An 18256-nucleotide genomic window follows, 5' to 3' on the forward strand; every position below is an offset into this window, starting at 1 on the left:
TAAGTAACTGAGGAATGTTCCTGGAGGATTTTTCCACCACTCCCTAGGATGGTGCACCTCTGCCCACACCATACATTTGAAGCACATTTATACCAACCACATTAACAAGTCATGGCTTCCTCCAAAGAATCCTGGGAACAGTAACTTGCCCCTCACAGAGCTAGAATTCCCAGCACCCTTGACAAAACGCCATTCCCAGGATGATTCGGGGGGAAGCTGTGCACTTGAAATGCAGTGTGCGGATGCGACCTAAGAGGGGCAAACATCTTCTTCCTAACCCCCCCTCCAAGTATTGCTGAGGGGTTTCTCTTTGCAGACTACAAGTGGGGTGGGAGGAGGGAATTTCAGCTTCCTTTGCAGAGCTGTGGGGAACTTGGGTGCCTTGGGCTGGCCTTGGCCGGACGCTTGGCTTCAAGGGCTCTGCAAAATCCTGCTCAGTGCCCCACCTGACACGGAAAGGTTTCAGGCACGGGGAACTCCCACAGGCCTCAAATTCCCAGGTCAGAGTCTGTATGTGTGGCTAAGGAGTGGGAGATTTCTCCTCTCTGGACGGCAACCCAGTCAACATGTGCACAGGAAAGCTCTGAACTCAGCAGATCACTGGGTGATCAGATACAACTGTGGCCGTAATCTGGGTCATGAACAGAACCATTTGACAGAACCACGGAAACCTTCAGGGCAGAGTTGTCTTTGTGTGTGTGTGTGAGAGAGAGAGAGAGAGGGTTGTGAGACCTGAGGGCAGAGATTCTGTGCGGTGCTGATTTTTCCCGGAATTTGCTTTTCTGCTCCAGGCAGCCATTAATCTAATATTAAGCCCCTTAACCTTTCTAATTGTTCTCTTTCAGTGTCAGCTGGTTGCTTATTAACCTTTCAATCTCTTCTATAATGCGGTTACTGCTGACTCTGGTTAGTCCTGGCTCCACAGACATATTACCTCCAGCAGCGAATTGTTTGTCCTCGTACTTGCCTGCCTTTTTTCCTTTTAATAATAATAATTGTCCCTAAGAGGCCGGTCTGAGCCGGGATGACTGGGTCGGCCTCTATAAATAGCCTCTTATTAACCTTGCTTTCTTTGTAGATGAGGCTTCCTTGGTCCACTTTGCTGCATCCCATCTTAATAGCATAAGCAGGAGCTGCAGGATCAGGCCAGTGGTCCATCTAGTCCAGCACCCTTTTCTCCCAGCGGCCAACCAGATGTCTCTGGGAAACCAGCAAGCAGGATTTGAACCCAATACCCCCCACCCCACCCCCCAGGGTCCAGCAACTAGTATCCAGACACATGGCGGCCTCTACCTGTGAAGGCAGATCAAAGTCAACATGGCTAGTAGCCATGGAGAGCCCTTTCTTCCATGAAGTTGCCTAATCCTCTTTTAAAGCCACCTTTAGGTTGGTGACCATCCCTGCCCCTCATGGAAGCGAGTTCCATAGTTCAACAATGCGCTGCAAGAAGAAGGACTTTATTTCTCTTTCCTGAAACCTAACAACATTTGGCTTCATTGGATGCCCAGCCTTTAACACTCTGTGTTAAGGGATACTGTAAGGTATACTTGTAAGTATAGATGCCATGCACAATATGATGAAACAGTCTTTCTTTATGCAGGTGGCGCTCTGGTCTAAACCACTGAGCTTCTTGGGCTTGCCGATCAGAAGGTTGGCGGTTTGAATCCTCACGATGGGGTGAGCTCCCGTTGCTTGGTCCCAGCTCCTGCCAACCTTGCAGTTCAAAAGCACACCAGTGCAAGTAGATAAATAGGTACTGCTGCAGTGGGAAGGTAAACGGTGTTTCTGTGTGCTCTGGTTTCCGTCAGAGTGTTCTGTTGCACCGGTTTACTCATGCTGGCCACATGACCTTGAAAACTGTCTGTGGACAAATGCTGGCTCCCTTGGCCTGAAAGTGAGATGGGCACCGCACCCCATAGTCGCCTTTGACTGGACTTAACCATCCAGGGGTCCCCTACCTTTACCTTTTTACCTAGCACATGTAATGGCACCCCCATTGTTCTGCCCGGACGCTGCGGTTCAGCTCCGAGGGCCTTCTGGTGGTTCCCTCAATGGGAGGAGTGAAGCTACAGGGAACCAGGCAGATGGCCTTCTTGGTAGTGGCGCCCGCCCTGTGGAACACCTTCCCATCAGATGTCAAGGAGATAAGTAACTATGCAATCTTTAGAAGACATCTGAAGGCAACCCTGTATAGGAAGCCTTTTGGTGTGTTATGTTTTATTATGTTTTTATATATGTTGGAAGCTGCCCAGTCAGATGGGCAGCAGGGCACACATATTATTATTATTATTAATTGCCTTGATTGGAATTTATCTTAATGATCCATTCTAGTTCATATATATCTGCCAGCTATGGATAACACTGCATGCATTTGATGAAGTGGGCTCTGGGTCACGGAAGTTATGCCACAATAAATCTGTTCAGTCTCTAATGTGCCCCAGGACTCTTTGATGTTCTTCAGCAATACATGGCCACTCCTCTGGACGATGCTATGAACCATAGGACTTCAATATCCAGGGTCCCTGCAGCCGGACTCCTCGCCTTTGTGATGTTTCCGTCCCAAATTGGGGAGGAGGCCTCCAGTTCCTTTGCTGCAGTCAGACATCAACCAGCCTGATCGCATTGGAGTCTTTGAAGAGCAACAATGCCGCCTCTGTCCTCCCAGATTAGCAGCTGAGCCGGAGCCGGGCTGGAGTCACGTGCCCTTTGCTCTGAGCCGCAGTCTGCACAAAAAGAGTGGCTGCCTCTCTCTCCCCCACTTCCCTAGTTGTTGCTGCCATTGTGTATTTGCCAACAAGGTTCAATCATCTGCAGCTTAGACTTGCATTAGACGGGTGAGGGAGGATAGGGTGAGGTCTAATAGGGTTTGAACCAAGGCCAGAAGACACCAGAAGTTTCCCTAGCAGTTCCTTCTTCTGTCCCAAGGCAGCCTGCTGCTTGCATCAGCCCCCCTCCCCAAAATTCATATGCATAAAGGTAAAGGTAAAGGGACCCCTGACCATAGGTCCAGTTGTGACCGACTCTGGGGTTGTGGCACTCATCTCGCTTTATTGGCCAAGGGAGCCGTGTACAGCTTCTGGGTCATGTGACCAGCAGGACCAAGCCGCTTCTGGTGAACCAGAGCAGCGCATGGAAATGCCATTTACCTTCCCGCCGGAGCGGTACCTATTTATCTACTTGCACTTTGACGTGCTTTCAAACTGCTAGGTGGGCAGGAGCAGGGACGGAGAAACGGGAGCTCATCCCGTCGTGGGGATTCAAACCGCCGACCTTCTGATCAGCAAGTCCTAGGCTCTGTGGTTTAACCCACAGCGCCACCCGCGTCCCTGCCCATAATCCTGCCCATATTGTTGCTGGCGTCCATCTGTCTCAAGAGAAAATGAAGTGCACCTCCAGGGATGAAGTCAAACCGCTGCATTAGCAGTACTGAAGTGACCACTCTGTGGGGCAAGGCTGGGCAGTGTGTAGGGAGGTCCTGGGCTGCCCAAACGACAAGAGCCTCCCCCCTTAGCCTCTGATACAAACCAAAGGAAAGCAGAGCAATACATTTGGCACCAGCTTGGCTGCAGGAGTTGCCGGAAGGAGGCGTACAAGACACCATCCAACAGTCTAAGGGACTCCAGATTTGTGTAGGAGTCTTCCTTCTCCTAGATAGGCTCCCTTCCCAGGTTGATGAGCCCCAGCAGAAGCCACTTTCTAGACCATTGGACCCACATTTGGTCTCGTTGGCTCGATCCACTGGAGTCTGTTTTTACATGCAGGGGAAGGCCCTAACTCCCTCACCTGGCTTAGCAGGTCAGTCAAAGCTGTTTCCCAGGGTGTCGCCGCAGTCGCATGCTGGCAGCTTCTAGGAGCCACAGGAGGGAGCTGAGTGCAGGGTGGGGACCAAAGGTGGACAACCTACCCCAGATGGAGCATGACGTGTCTTCCATCAGAGGTCTACCCCTCCCCAATCACCCCATACATCCTAACCCTAGAAATGTTGTTGTTTAGTCGTTTAGTTGTGTCCGCCTCTTCGTGACCCCCTGGACCAGAGCACGCCAGGCACTCCTGTCTTCCACTGCCTCCTGCAGTTTGGTCAGACTCATGTTGGTAGCTTCGAGAACACTGTCCAACCACCTCATCCTTTGTGTTCCCTTCTCCTTGTGCCCTCCATCTTTCCCAACATCAGGGTCTTTTCCAGGGAGTCTTCTCTTCTCCTGAGGTGGCCAAAGTCTTGGAGTCTCAGCTTCAGGATCTGTCCTTCCAGTGAGCACTCAGGGCTGGTTTCCTTAAAACCCTAGAAATACTGTGATAATATAAACATAGCAGTTGTGATGCCTTTAAAAAGCAGAAGGGAACACTGCACTAAGAGCTGATTCACCTGTGCAAGAGAGACTATATCCCACAGGTAGGCACTCTGTGGAATGCCCTCCTCCTGCCAGCCCTGTCATGTCCCTGCCCAGTCATGCAGGATGCGTCTGTTTTCCTGCATCTCCTTTATGGAGACACACCACAGAATGTGGACCACATGTGCTGGGCCTTTATACTAGCGTCATATCTACACCACATGCTGAAACATGCACTTTTAACGCAGATTTAAAGCACATGGCTTTCCCCAAGAATCCTGGGAACTGTAGCTTACTCCTCCCAGAGCAGCCGTTCCCAGCATTGTTAACAAACTACAGTTCCCAGGATAATTCGCAGCGGGAGCCATGCGTTTGAAATGTGCTTTAAATGTGTGGATAAGACCTATCTCACATCCTTAAGCTAAAGGCCCTGTAGTGATTGGCCCTTGCACACTTGGTTCTGACCAAACTCAGCCTCCTAGGACACATCAGATGGTTTCATTTGGTCCGAATTGAGTATCCGCTTCCAGAGTTAACACTAAATACATTACTTCTGGTAAACAAGGCACCATAGCCGCCAGAGGGACATGAATATTTGCGCCCTGGGCTTTTGAGACTCGTCTGCCCATGTGCTGTCTGAAACCAAAAAGGGGCATTGGTTGACAGATGTGAAATATTTTTCAGCTCTCCTCCCCCCACTCTTTCAAAAGGCATCAAACTTGTCACATCACTGTCTGTGCATGTTTTTGAAGGGAAAGGCTCTCTTCATTTATTATTTGATCAGCTAGCCAATCTCCATCCTCAGTTACACCTCTGAGCAGGTCACCCGTGAAGCAAGACGAGGAGACCACCTCAGGTGGCAGGATCTACACTGGTAGCAGATGTCAACCTTTATTCCCTGCTTATTCCTGATGTAGATTTTCACTCAGCATTTCTTCCCTGGTGTGGGGAGCTACATTTTGGGGTTCGCCTCAGGCGTCAATATGCCTCTGAGTGCAGACCCTCCAATTGTCCCTATTTTCCAGGGACAGTCCCAGATATACAGAAGCAGTCCCAGTTTCTGATTTGATCCTGGAATGATCCCCTTAGGACGCCCATATTTTCACTGGAGAAATGTTGGAGGGTATGCGAGCGCAACTCTAAAACAAGCAAAAGGCTTGTCTGCAGGATATAATTGAAGATGCTTTCAAAAGATCCTACTGAACACTGGCTACTGAAGAATTTAAGCCAGGGGTAGGCAAACTAAGGCCCGAGGGCTGGATCCGGCCCAATCGCCTTCTAAATCCAGCCCGTAGACGGTCCAGGAATCAGCGTGTTTTTACATGAGTAGAATGTGTCCTTTTATTTATCTCTGGGTTATTTGTGGGGCATAGGAATTCATTGATATTTTTTTTCAAAATATAGTCCTGCCCGCTACAAGGTCTGAGGGACAGTGGACCGGCCCAAGGCTGAAAAAGGTTGCTGACCCCTGATTTAAGCGCAGTACTACGGTTATATGTACAACAGCCAGCCAGCCTAGCTCCTTCTTTCCAGTATGGAAATAATGACTTGAAACAGATAAATCGTAATCAAGTAAATGGTAATCAAGTAACTTCTCCTAACGAATCAGCTGAGGAGCCATTGCCCCTTTCCAAAGCTAAGAGAGGCTCTGGACGCCTCCAAAGGTTCAAAGCTTTATGGCACTTCCTGGCACCTGTGACTTTTTTTTATGACTTCTGGAAACTGATTAACCTGGCAGCCTCAGCCTCCGAAAGGTAATGTTCCTGCAGCAGTTAAACATTTACCCACCTGATGATGTGACACGAAGAACAAAAAGTTCAGAGAGGTGTGTAACCTCCCTGTTTGAAATGAACTTTCCCCTTTCTCGCAGAAAAGTAAAAATAGCCCTATAGACTATTGTCTGCATCGCCCTAGGATCCCACCAGCTGGCTCGTAACTCTTGCCTTCCTTCTTGGGTGAGAAGTCAAACCCTGCCGCTCACAAGGCCAAAGTACACTGTGAAGGAACAGAAAGTGCTGCATTCCACATTAGCAGCTATTCCTAGCTTCAGAAGAATCTGTGTGCAGAGAACACTCTACAAGACTTCAAGATTTCAAGGAAGTGTGTAGCCGCTGCATCCGTACCAACTCTGTTTAAGCCTTTTAAGGACTGGTAGTGAAAAGCTGCAAACGACAGGCTGTGAAACATGCAGAATGCATGCCCTCCAACATTTCTTCAGTGAAAATTGGGACTTTGTGTTAAATAATAATAAGTATGTTTCCAAGCACAATTCAAAGTGTTTGTGCTGACCTTTAAAGCCTTATTAGCCTCTGTCCTGTATACCTGAAGGAGCATCTCCATCCCCATTGTCCAGCCCAGACACTGAGGTCCAGCTCCGAGGGTCTTCTGGTGGTTCCCTCCCTGTGAGAAATGAGGTTACAGGGAATCAGGCAGAGGGTCTTCTCGGTAGTGATGCCCGCCCTGTGGAACGCCCTCCCACCAGATGTCAAGGAAATAAACAACTATCTGACTTTTAGAAGACATATGAAGGCAACCCTGTTTAGGGAAGTTTTCAATGTTTGATGCTTTATCATGTTTTAATACTCTGTTGGGAGCTGCCCAGAGTGGCTGGTGAGACCCAGCCAGATTGGGGGGGGGTAATAATAATAATAATAATAATAATAATAATAATAATAATAATAATAAAAATAAAAAACTATTTATACCACACCCTTCTGACTGTGTTGTCTCAACCACTCTGGGTGACTTCTAACATATATAAAAACATTAAAATTTCCCTAGATAGGGCTGCTTTCAGATGGCTCAGGGGTCAGAGACCTCTATACTCTCCAACATTTCTCTGATGAAAATAGGGATGCCCTGGCCTAAGGGAAAGCGGGGCATTCCAGGATCAAATCAGAAATCGCCAATCCGGAACCATCCCTGGAAAACAGAGACAGTTGACGGGCCTGAGCATGTTTGCATGAAGAGGCATACTGAAGCAAGGGGTTTGGACTAGATGACCCTTTGGGTCCCTTCCAACTCAACAATGCGATGCTTCTGAGAAAACCCAAACCAGAGGGGTTTGCTCGCCTGCTTTGATGCTCTTGGTCTCTTGGAACACTGACCAGGCCTTAGCCTGCAGAAAGACAAAGCTTCTCACAGGCTTTGGTGTCATCAATAAAAGCAATAAATCAATAAAATAGAGTGGATTTGGAAATGGATAAAGGAGTTTCCTTTGGGTGCTGGAATATCTGTAACTCATGAGCCCTGTGATTGCGGCATGTTAAGACACTGACTGGAATGAGGCTGAAGGTTTAAGGAAAGCAGTTTGAATGTGATTTTGAGGAGGGGAAGAGGAATGCCAAAACAAGGGAGACAGTTTTAAAATGAAAGATGGAAGAGCAACTATGCTGTACATTAAAAAAAAGACAGAGTTTGCAGCAGCTGAGTTGCTTCAGTGCGTGAGGAGGCGAATTCCTGGTGCTTCTGTTGCCCTGATATCTGTGGAACATTTCAGCATTTGCAAGTGCCTCCAAATTCCATGACGCGGCTGAGGAAGAAATAGCCTGTCATCGCCCAGGAGGTGGAGGCTGCAGCCATGCATTCCTTCCAGGGCGACAGAGATTGCCCAGACTTTATCACACACATGAAAACAAAAGAAAGGGGAACGGTGACTAAGTGGGGGAGGGCGGCTGGAATGAAAGTGGGCTTTGGCTGACAGAGCGGTCACTCACGGGTTGGGTTGCTGGCGTGACAGGGGCCTATTTCAGGATTTGGAGCTTTTTAGCAACAAAATTGTCATGCCTTCACAGAGTCCTCTTTGGCAGGCTGTCGTTGCTCCTGGTGAACAAACGAAGTTTCATCGTAATGGCCAGAACTGAGTAGCACAACTAAAAACAAGAAGTAGCCCTTTGGCAGGTAAAAAGGTAAAGGACCCTGGACAGTAAGTCCAGTTGCAAACGACTCTGGGGTTGTGGTGCTCATTATTGGCCGAGGGAGCCGGCGTGCAGCTTCCAAGTCATGTGGCCAGCATGAGTAAGCCGCTTCTGGCGAACTAGAGCAGCACACGGAAATGCCCTTTACCTTCCTGCCGGAGTGGTACCTATTTATCTACTCTCACTTTGACATGCTTTCGAACTGCTAGGTTGGCAGGAGCAGGGACCAAGCAACGGGAGCTCACCCCGTCGCGGGGATTTGAACCGCCGACCTTCTGATTGGCAAGCCCAAGAGGCTCAGTGGTTTAGACCACAGCGCCACCCACGTCCCTCACTTCAACAGAGTCTAGGTTTATTCCTTCCTGGGGCTGTGTCATTGTGTTCCTGTGTGTGCATTGACAAACCTGAGCGCTTTCGATTTTATACCACTGAAATCTATCTCAGTGTGTGTGGTGCTTGGGGATGTATTCATGTTGTGTCCTGTTGTCCCCTCCCCTCAAGGAATACCTCCCCACCCACCATAATTTAGGGGAACCCAAGGTCTTTTGTGGGTATGTGCACAGGTATTTGTTTTGACCCTCCTCCACGAAAACAGCTGTTTACTTGGCCGTTTTCCTATGTCACGAAGGCTGAAATTTCAATTCAAGATATTAACTAATATGCATGAAATTTCAGATATAGCTATATAATCCCTAGTGTAGTAAAATAAGACCTTTGGAGCAGGCATTTTCAAAAAAAAAAGTTTTTTATGAACCGTCCTAATACCTAGCTTTATGAATCATATAAAATCAACCTCTTTGCCAAGTTCCCCCATTCCAACGCCATTTTGCCCTTGGACGCTTTCTCCTGCCACTTCCCCAGGCATGAAGACATGTATTCAAACCTCCTACCCCAGGAAATGCCCAGAGGTGACAATTGCTCCAGAGATGCAAAGGAAGTTCTGTTGTACTTTGGGTGGTGGGTACTTAAGACATTTTTGCCTATGCTAATCTCATACTTGGGTGTTGCCCTGACACATCTGTCTATGCTAATATTGTGTGACCCTCCCCTCTTGTGACATGTTAGCGATGTAGCAATGATGTATTGATGATGCTGTGCAAACTGTATTCTAGGATATGGTGGGAACGTTTTAAAAGCCAATGTCTCCCCCTGCTCTGGGCTCACTGGCTGCTGTTGAACCTGCTGCGCAACAATAAAGGATCTCAGTCTACTGTTTTGCTCCAAATTGCTTGGCTGGAATCGCCTTCTTTTACTGACTGCATGGACTGCGGGGAACCCGGAATTTTCCTTAACAAAGACAAAATGGAAGCAGGGGGTGTGGCGATAGATGGCGCCCAGTCAAATGCTACCATGAATGTAGAAAAAGCTGACTCACACAATGTGCTACAGTTGGTAATATGTTGTTGTACACTGGATATTCTTCCCTTTATCGGATTATCTATGGTTTGAGGAAATCATAATTTAGCAGGGGGAAATGTGGGGTGTCACTTGTATGAGAAGGATGTTATATCGGCGCTGAGGGGAAAACAAAGACACAAACCGCTTCAAATCCACATTAAATTCCAGTGCAGATGAGCCCTAGTAGCCACTGGTAGCTTAATCTATGAACAATATGTTGATCACATCTAGAAGTTTAACTATATGCTTTGTGTAGAAGTGTTTCCTATTGTCTGTACTGACTCAGGCGTCTGGTGTTTTGAGAGAGATAAAAGGTACCTCCATTCACTTTCTTTACATCATTATTTATTTTCTAAACCTTTATATCCCCCCCTCCTTTTTCCTAAACCAAAAAGCCCCAAACATTTCCATCTTCCCTTGTAGGAAGAGGCTTCATAGCTCAGTAGTGATTTGAACCTGAGCGCCTTTGGTCCAAGGCCAATATCCACCAGTCACTGCACCCTGAAAGTCATCAGACCTTGATTTCCTGCGCCCCCCACCCCACCCCCAGTTTCAAACTGAGCACCCAAGTCCCTGGAGCAAAGCATGCAGAGTTCATCAACGAAAGTGTTACGGCAAAAATCCAGGTGCGGAGTTACCCTTGCCACCCGGCTCGTCGGACGGAGTCCGCGGGTCCTAGCGGAGAAATGAGCTCAGCCGGAGACAGGAGCAATAAACGGAGATCCAAAGTTTATTGCGCAACAGGTTCAAAATGGCATTGAACCCCGATAATGGGGCGACATAAACTTTTAAAAGTTCCCTCCAAGTCCCAGAATACAGTGCAGAAGACGTCACGAATACATCACAGAAAGGTGGGGTTACACAGATCAGCACTTCAGTAATGTGGGTGGAGGTTTACACAGATCAGCATTTCAGTAATGTAGGGGTAGCATGGATCAGCAGTACCGTAACGTAGAGGTAGCATGGATCAGCAGTTCCGTAACGTAGGGGTAGCACGGATCAGCAGTTCCGTAATGTAGGGGTAGCAGAAAGAAAGAAATATGCATAAACGTTCCCTGAGTACAGGTGATGGCAAGACAATGGTGGAGATATGCATCGCCCATCACCTGGCATTGCCCGGAGGAAGGGCTTGACGGAATGATTGGATCAGATTAAGGTCTTCCTGAGTACGTGACCTGCCGCTCAGGGGATTATGGCAGTGAGGCGGCAACATGGAGTCCAGAGGGGAGAGGGTAGAATGATGTTAAAACGGAGAAAATCGGAGCTTTGGCTGATTTTATATCATTTTCCGAAGGTTTCGGCCGCCTCGCCGGCCAAGTGTATATTGTATATTGGAAACGGAAACAAATGGATACATTGTAACCTGTCTTTGACAGTTTTACGAGGTCGCTGGTTTCGGTTCCATTGTTCTCGCAGCGGGGAGCCGTCATCAGCTTGTCAGGGGGTTAAATGAGGCGTGCAAGAGCTCCCTGGGCTAGCTACTGCAGGGGAATGCACGCTCCTGATTGGCTGAGGCGCAGCCATTATAGTCAATGGAGGATGTAGTTCGAAACGGTCAACCCATAATAAAATAAGGCAAAGGAAAGGCATAGAAAAGAAGGGCTTATTCCGCCCGTATATGAAAGGAAGAATATCGTTTTATGGGGTCAAAGGGGTATAGTGTGGTGCTTGTGCAACAGTGTGGGGTTTCAGGAACTGGGCACCGTTAAGGTCATCGCCTCGGGCCCGCTTCGGAAAAGGGGGAGAACCAGAGAAAAGGTACCCCCCCTCCTCTCCTTCCGTATCAGTCCCCCATTCGGAGATAGATTTGCATTGAAGTTCTGTAGAACTTGCAAATCCTTTCTCCGCACCCTATACCCCTGTGATTTCGTACTCCCCTTCCCCCAGGTGTCTCATTTGCACATATTCAGGGAAGACGGGGGCGCTGTGGGAACGGGAATAGGCTCGGAGGGAAAGGGGGGCGGATGGAGCAGGACAGCGGAGAAGAGAGCAGCAAGGAGAGACACAGTGTATAGCACAGCAGAACACAAGGATGCAAAGGACTATAATAAGGGCAGTAAGCAATATCACCTTAAGCAGCTGTCGGAGCCATCCGAGCTTGGGTAGCCATCCCCATAAGTCCATGTCGGACAGTCCTTCATGTCGTATCTCATCCAGCTTCCCTGCCAGTTCGTGAATATTGTTTAAATGTCCGGTGATATTCAAAGTCTGATCAGTCACGTATGTACAACACTCAGTGCCTATAAGGGCACATGTCCCTCCTTGACTGGACAGGAGAAAGTCCGTCGCAATCCTGGTCTGTAAACTAAGTTGTCTCACCTCTGACAGCTCCGACATCAAGGAATCTGTGATTTGGGTTGCCTCTTGCATGAACTTTAGAAGGATGTCGGTAAGCCGGAGAATGTCCACATGATTAGAGCCGGCCCCATAGGCAGGGAAGAGTGCTCGACCGACAGTTTCCCCATTAGCAGCGACATCGGACAGATCTGACAGCCCCTTCTGTTCTCTCTTATTCCTCTGTCTCCCAGGGGGTAGATGTGGGACTACCCTTATACCGGGGACAATGTACCCCACAAAGCAGGAACCAGACATATGTGGGCTCACCCAGGTGTATGCGCGATGGCCACATATCCAGAATAGGCCGCTGAGGTATGATTCCATCCGTCCGGACGCAAAGGCAAGCAACAGCATGGAGTCAGCGGGCTGAGGCTGCCAGGTTGGAGGGTGTCCGATAACGGTAGTCCAAGCAAGGGTGAGATTCGGGAATGTGTGGGATCCGGTCATATCAGTAACGGTGACATGGCCGGTGGGTAAGAGTTCTATGTTGGAGGTGCAAGTGCTGGACCCAATGAAAGTCCCTTCTCCGGTGAAAATGCGACACAGGGGTCCCTTTGTAGGGCCAGTAAGGTAGAGGTATTGGTGGGTCAGGTTCAGGGCAGTCAGGTTCCAAGAAGCGACGTCCCCAGACCGGAACTGTTCAGTGGTCACAGGTACCGGAACAAGGGGAAGACTTTGTTGGAGGTGGCTGGGTGCGTGTGCACATATCCAGCACTCCGGATAGGGTGCCTCTTTAGCCACCTGGCCAAGGAGTTTGATGTAAGAGTTCTGTTCCCAAGAGGAAAGGAGATCCTCCCCCGGAAGGGCAGGATCTATGCCGAGCTGGCGAGGTGCCGTGCCGAATGGATGAAGTGGGTCGGTGGTATTGAGGAGTCGCCTGTCCTTGGCTATGCCCCCGCACCTCAGGGGACCAACGTTATCCCAAGTGGGAGAGCGTGAGGGATGCGCCGGATGATACCACCCTTCTAAATACTCTGCCCCTCTCCAGTCGTGGGTGACCCCAAGGTTCCAGAGACAGCAAAATCCTCTCAGGCAAAGTCCTTGTAGTTGGGGTTTTCGGGGTTTTGGGGTCATGAGGAGGCATTGGAATCCGAAAATCAGGTTATCAGAGGGGTTTGTCGAATCGGTGTAAGATGAAGCGGCCCCTCCGTTTTCGACTGCGGTCCAATTTGGGTTCCTCAGGAGTTCGCCGTTGCCATAGAGGAAATGAGTTCCGTTCCTACAGGTGAGGCGGTAGTAGGAATGGTCAAGGGTGACTGCTGCTGACCCAATTCGATGTACGTATCTGTCCCGGATGAAAAGTTCCCAGTAATCGTTGTCAGTTAACCGGGGTACCAAGGAATGGCGCAGCAATGTCCGGGACTCTGGGAGGCAAAAGTCAAAGTCCCCCATTCGTGCGGGATTTGACTTTCCACCGGTTTCGACTCTATGATAGTCCATATAATGGTAGTCCGTGGTTAGTCCAGTGCAATGATCCATGGGTGTAGCTGGAGATCGGGCCAAAGTTCCATAGACGAGGGAGATGAAAGAGAGGTTCACAATCAAAGTGCGGGAATGGTGAGGCATTGTCAAGGGGAGGAGTTATCGAAAGGGAGTCGTCAAGAGGACTGTCGAAGGCGGACTTTCAGAGGAGCAAAGGGGCTGTCGAAGGCGCGCTGTCGAAGGAGCTGTCAAAGGCGCGCTGTCGAAGGAGCTGTCAAAGGCGCGCTGTCAAAGGAGCTGTCAAAGGCGCGCTGTCAAAGGAGCTGTCAAAGGCGCGCTGTCAAAGGAGCTGTCAAAGGCGCGCTGTCAAAGGAGCTGTCAAAGGCGCGCTGTCAAAGGAGCTGTCAAAGGCGCGCTGTCAAAGGAGCGGTCAAAGGCGCGCTGTCAAAGGAGCTGTCAAAGGCGCGCTGTCAAAGGAGCGGTCGAAGGCGCGCTGTCAAAGGAGCGGTCGAAGGCGCGCTGTCAAAGGAGCTGTCAAAGGCGCGCTGTCAAAGGAGCTGTCAAAGGCGCGCTGTCAAAGGAGCTGTCAAAGGCGCGCTGTCAAAGGAGCTGTCAAAGGCGCGCTGTCAAAGGAGCTGTCAAAGGCGCGCTGTCAAAGGAGCTGTCAAAGGCGCGCTGTCAAAGGAGCTGTCAAAGGCGCGCTGTCAAAGGAGCTGTCAAAGGCGCGCTGTCAAAGGGGCTGTCAAAGGCGCGCTGTCAAAGGAGCTGTCAAAGGCGCGCTGTCAAAGGAGCTGTCAAAGGCGTTTCAAGCGTAGTTTGATAGAGTTGGGATCTGGGACGATCTCGGATGTCCAATTGGGTGGAGTTGCGTCTGGTCCGGTCTGTTGGGCCCGATTCTGGCCCCGATCCGGTCCGGTCTGTTGGGCCCGATTCTGGCCCCGATCTGGTCCGGTCTGTTGGGCCCGATTCTGGCCCCGATCTGGTCCGGTCTGTTGGTCGTCGTCGTCGTCAATGTATGAGGTTGGTGGAGTGGGGGGGGTCGAAAAGGTGAAGTCGTCGCCGACGTCTTCCTCCGTCTCCGTGGGGGGTGGCGATGACTTACATCTGGTGTGGTGTAACCATGAGTGTTTCTCACCTACTTTCACGGCGGTTGGCGATGTCAGGAGGATTTGGTAGGGGCCTTCCCACGCTGGTTGAAGGGGTGCCCTTTGGTAGACCTTGACTAGGATCCAATCGCCTGGTTCGAAGGAGTGGGCTTGGGCGTCGATGGGCAGGTTTTGTCCTTCGATAGCCGCGTAGTGGTGGAGACGTTGTAGCTGTGTCTGGAGCTGAATAACATAGTTAGTGAGCTCTGCTTCTCCTAGTTCAAGTTCTGAGAGTGGAAATAAAGTGTTATAAATGGGAGGGGGTCTCCCAAATAAAAGTTCATATGGAGATAGTTTCAGTGGTCCAGTTGGGGCACTCCGTATATTGTGGAGAACTAGTGGAAGTGCGTTTACCCATTTCAGCCCAGTGAGTTTGCATAGCTTTCCTAATTGTGTTTTAACTTCCTGGTTCATGCGCTCTACTTGGCCTGAAGACTGTGGGTGATAAGGTGTATGAAGGTCCCATTTTATTTGTAGGGCTTTGGCCACCAGTTGTACTATTTGAGCTGTGAAATGGGTTCCTCGGTCGCTGTCTAGTCGACGGGGTACCCCAAATCGAGGGATAATGTCCTGTAGGAGGGCCCTGGCCACCACAGAGGCGGTGGGTTTCTTGCAGGGAAATCCCTCTACCCAGGAGGAGAGTTTATCGACTATGATCAAGGCGTGTTTGAAACCCTGACAGTGTGGTAAGTCGATAAAATCTAATTGCAGACTTTCGAAAGGGACGAATGCCCATAGCCTGGCTCCTGGCGGTGCTCTGGGTTGTCGTTTGGGGTTAAAGGAGCTGCAGGTAACACAGTTCTTTGACGCGGTCGTGGCCGCGACTGCAAGTCCGGGAGCGTACCAGGACCTTTTAACATGTTCTATCAGTCTCCCTTTTCCCCAGTGTGTACGTTGATGGAGGACCCTCACTAATTTTGGAACCCAGGCCTTTGGAAGGACAGTTCTGCCATCAGGGAGAACCCAAACGTCATTTTGTTCGATTGCGCCCACAGAGCGCCAGAGAGTCTTTTCTTCTTCGGGGGCTTCTTTGTAAATTTGTGTGGGATCTATGTTGAGTGGGATTTGTAAGGCTTGGAATTCTGATTCGTTGTTAGGGGGGCGGAGTGCGGCTGATTGGGCTGCTCTATCAGCTCGCCTGTTACCCCTCGAGATAGGGTCTTTACCACGGGTGTGAGCCTTACAATGGACCACTGCGATTGCGGTAGGTAGGTGGATAGCAGTCAGTAGTCTCTCTACCAAGGCGGAATGTGAAATTTTAGAACCCGCAGCGGTTAGGAAGCCTCTTTGTAACCATATCTGCCCCGTTGTATGGACTAGTCCGAAACAGTATTTACTGTCGGTGTAGATCGTAGTTCGCTTGCCTTCACTGATCTCACAGGCACGTATGAGTGCTATTAACTCTGCAGCTTGGGCACTGTATTGCGGGTTTATCGGATTAGATTCTACTACTTCAAAGTCCGTGACTACAGCGTATCCTGTTTTCCTTTCTCCTTCCACAACTTTTGAACTACCGTCTGTATAGAGTATTAAGTCTGGGTTTTCTAAGGGTAGGTGATCTAGGTCCTCTCTGGGTTTCTCGGCTTGGCGGACTATGGTCGCGCAGTCATGGTGTGGGGTTCCATCCTCGGGAAGAGGAAGAAGGGTGGCTGGGTTGAGGGAGTTAACTCTCTTTATAGTGACGTTTGATGGTGTTAGTAGAAGAGCTTCATATTTATTTAGTCGAGAGTTTGAAAAATGATGACAGCCTCTCAGAGTTAATAGGGTGGAGACGGAGTGGGGCACATGGACGGTGATTTCATGTCCCAGGACCGTTTCCTGAGCCTTTTCAAGGAGGATCGCGGCGGCGGCTATGGCTCTTAGGCAGCTTACTGCCCCTTTTGCGGTGGTGTCTAATTGAAGACTATAGTATGCTACGGGTCTTTCTTGGTCTCGGAATGGCTGAGTCAATACCCCTGAGGCTACCCCCATTTGTTCATGGATAAACAAGTTAAATGGGATCCTGTAGTCGGGTAAGCCTAGGGCAGGGGCGGACCTCAATTCTCGCTTTAATCGTTCAAAAGATTTGTATGCCTCTTCTTCCCAGACTAGGGTGTCTGGATGATCTTGGCGGGTCATTGCGGATAGGGGTTTTGTTATTTCGCTATAACCCGCGATCCAGGCTCTGCAGAAGCCAGCCATTCCTAAAAATCCTCGAAGTTGTCGTTTAGTTTTTGGAAGGGGAATTTTAGTGACTGCTTCGATCCTATCGGTTGCTAAGCTTCGGGTGCCTACTCCTAGGATATGCCCGAGGTACTTAACTTCTTGTTTGCAGTATTGCAACTTTTTTGGTGATACTTTGTGTCCCTTTCTGGCTAATTCCGAAAGGAGATGCTTGGTGTCTTTCTTACATGCTTCCTCACTGGTGGAACAAAGGAGGAGGTCATCTACGTAAAGCAAGAGGGCGGAGCTTGCTGGGAGATGGATATCTTGTAAATCTTGGTGTAAGATGGCCGAAAATATTGCAGGTGATTCCACATATCCTTGGGGTAGTCTCGTCCAAGTTAATTGACTGGGTCCCCAGGTAAAAGCGAAAAGGAATTGGCTAGCTGGGTCCAGGGGAATACTAAAGAAAGCGGAACACAGGTCTGCAGCAGTGTACCATTTGGTTTCTGCTGGAATGGCGTTCAAGAGGGAGTTTGGGTTGCCCACTACTGGATGGCGGGGAATCACGAATTGATTCACCAGCCTCAAGTCCTGTACAAAACGGTACCGTACTGGGGCGCCCTCTGTCGATGGTTTCTTTACTGGGAGTACCGGAGTATTACATGGGGATGCACAGGGAATCAAGATGCCTTTCTCTAGGAAGTCCTCTATCATAGGAGTTAGTCCCTCGATGGCTTCCTTGGGCAACGGATATTGTTTGGTACATGGAAAGGGCAAGTCGGTTCTGTAGGTGATCTTTACTGGGGCTGCCGACAATAGGAGGCCTACTGAGGTTGACTCCGTGCCCCATAGAGAGGAGGGCAAGTCACTTTCCAGTTCGGGAGGGAGTTCCGGAAATTGCCTGTCAGTTTTGGTTTCTTCAATTATCCCTTGGAAGGCGGGAATGGATTCCTCTGGCATGTATAAGTAGATGCCTTCTTCGGAACATTTAATGGTTGCGTTTAATTTACAAAGTAGGTCCCTTCCTAAGAGGTTTACTGGGCTGCTCGTTAAAAGGAAGGTATGTTCAGCCAGTAGGGGTCCAAGGGTGACTTTAGTCGGACGTGATAATGGACAAGTACGGGGTATCCCATCCAGACCCATGACCTTTCTTGTCTCCAAACTTGGTTCTAAGTGGCTATCAGTTAAGGTGGAGAAGGTAGCTCCGGTGTCTAATAGACATTGATATGGATGGCCGTCTATTTCAATAGTACAAAACGGTTCGTCGGAGGACAACGTTAGAACTGGGCAGATTGTTTGGGTTTGATTGGGATCCCCTTCTAATTGTCAATAATTCTCTTGGTCATCTGGAGGGGGTTGGTTAGGGGGGTGTAAGGGAGGTGCTGTGGCGTTCGTCCACGGGTGTGTGGATGGAGTGACTGCGGGCATTTGGGTCCTTGGTCCTGGTAGGGGTCTTTGGTTTTGAGTAGGCGCGTTTGGAGGCGGTGGTGGTTTGTAAGGGGCGGGAGCCGTCTGAGGATTATAGGCGACGGGCGGTGGGTTTCCATATCCATGGGTTGTTTTA

At 49.6% G+C, this 18256-nt stretch overlaps 1 protein-coding gene across 1 annotated transcript in view; it reads left to right on the forward strand.

The window, feature by feature from the left end:
- Positions 1–3776: 3776 nt before the first annotated feature.
- NDUFA1 (NADH:ubiquinone oxidoreductase subunit A1) overlaps positions 3777–18256 on the forward strand; it is a 62138-nt gene continuing 47658 nt past the window's right edge. The window contains exon 1 of the mRNA XM_081845726.1: positions 3777–3795. The gene's annotated coding sequence lies outside the window, so the exon portion shown is untranslated. The remainder of the gene's footprint in view (positions 3796–18256) is intronic.

Source organism: Podarcis erhardii, assembly GCF_964252035.2.
Source record: "Podarcis erhardii genome assembly, chromosome: 17".
Classification (NCBI taxonomy): Eukaryota; Metazoa; Chordata; class Lepidosauria; order Squamata; family Lacertidae; genus Podarcis; species Podarcis erhardii.